We start from the raw sequence: 2,085 nt of genomic DNA, 5'->3' as shown, positions 1-2,085 counted from the left end.
AGAGCACTGTTTACTCAACGGTGTCTTAGGCAGAAACCCTATGATTACTTTAATTTCTTGTTGTAAACTGCATGTAGTATGATTAAAAAACTTGATATATATTTTTCGTATTTGTTATACAGTCCTCCATTATTTAGTATGCTATATTTCAGAAGAAAAAAGAAAGAAATGATAAAATCGCTGACAGAGCTTGGCTGGGGAAGGGAGAAAAGGCTGGACACTGAAATTTGTAAATCGGAACGTCTATGTTAGTATGTGTAAACTTTACTATCTAAACTCATGGCGTATCAGTCCGTTCCTTCGATTATGCTGATGTTCGAAGAAACAAATTACGATTTACAGTATGGCATAATATGTAATATTCTTTTTTTAACTATGGATCCACGAAGTTACAAATTAAAGCTCCGTAAAACGTGCAATCTGATATGTAAACCACTTTTAGGCTGACAAAAAACAAAAATTACATCTTATTGAAATCGGACATCAAGCAAAAAATATATGTTTTAGCTTGTATAGTGTAAAGGAAATGACACTTTTTTGATTATTAAAAGAAACGCAATTCTTACGATGGTGTCAAATATGCCCCATGGGACATGAGAGAGAGAGAGAGAGAAAGAGAGAGAGAGAGAGAGAGAGAGAGAGAGAGAGAGAGAGAGAGAGAGAGAGAGAGAGAGAGAGAGAGAGAGAGAGAGAGAGAGAGAGAGAGAGAGAGAGAGAGAGAGAGAGAGAGAGAGAGAGAGAGAGAGAGAGAGAGAGAGAAGGCAGTCAAGTTAAGATAACATAGAGAGATACAGAGATATTATAAAATTATATTGTTAATGATGAAGGGTACAATAAAAACTGTAGAGATGCACAAGCACAATGGAAGATGAAGAGATGCAGAGATAGAATGAAATATGCAAAGACAGAAGAGGTATAGACACTATGAAAGATGCAGAGATACGAAGCGTGATGCAGGGATGCGCAGAGATACAGTGGACGATGCAGAGATACAGATACAATGAAATGTGTAGAGATACAAAGAAAGATTCAGAGAGCTGCCGAGATACAACGGAAGGTGTAGATATACAGTACATATACAGTGATGCATAGTGATACTGTCAGGCATACCGTTGATGCCACGTGGTCGCGATTCTGCTCTTGTCCTGGAGGAAGCAACAGACGATCGCAAGTCTATTCTTAACCCAGGCGAGATCAAGGGTATATATATCCAGCCATCGCCTTCACTCAACCTCACGTAGAAACACCGACGGGGGCTCAACCCGTCCGGGGCAAAGGCCACGAGATCACCGCGCCAGAGCGATCCAACCAAGCCACATGATATTTACTACATAACTTCTTGGTACCGTCAATGTTGTTCGTAACCTTAATAAAACCAAGCTATATCGCCCCACCAGTAAAACACGAATGTGCTCCAACAAACCATGCCGGGAAAAGCACTCATAGATCCAGAGAGATGAAGAAATAAAATGAGAGATATCAAGACAGAGAATTGTAGAGTGATAGAGAGAAAGAGATTTAGAAATACGATGCTACAGAGAAATCTGGAGAGAAAGAAATTTGGAGGATCAGGAATTTATTGGTTGAAATTCGTTTGCTATCCTTAAGAAACCCGTACTTAAATAAATGATGTACTTTGTGAAATACGTTTTTAAAAATCGTATTCTTTTCAGTAGATAAATGAAGCGTCAGCATGGAACATGGCCATCAAATGTTAAGCCGTTATCCCCGTGTATCTCCATCTTTATGGCACTGCGCTACACTACACGAGCAAGTGGATCCTCTCTTAGCGTGTGTGTGAAATGAGATTTTAGAATTTTTTCACATAATTGGCCATAAACTTACTGGGCATTCAACAGCCAATCAGAATCCATGGGGAGTAACGATGTTATCAGTCAAACGTAGAACGTGTTGATGAACTGTCTCTACCAAAGGCAGCCTAATTTTCTCCATAGTAATTTGGTGGTAGTCCGTGTTTCTGATACCAATGCTATGACAGGGGGGGCACTATGGTTAAAGACTTTTCTCTTTAAACAAAATGGCAAAGAACCACGTGATATATTATCATGTGTTCCAATGGGACTC

This window comes from Penaeus japonicus, unplaced genomic scaffold (genome assembly GCF_977035675.1).
Source record: "Penaeus japonicus unplaced genomic scaffold, GWHDUDI00000001_assembly GWHDUDI00000005, whole genome shotgun sequence".
NCBI lineage: Eukaryota > Metazoa > Arthropoda > Malacostraca > Decapoda > Penaeidae > Penaeus > Penaeus japonicus.
Note: the sequence above shows the minus strand (reverse complement) of the source record.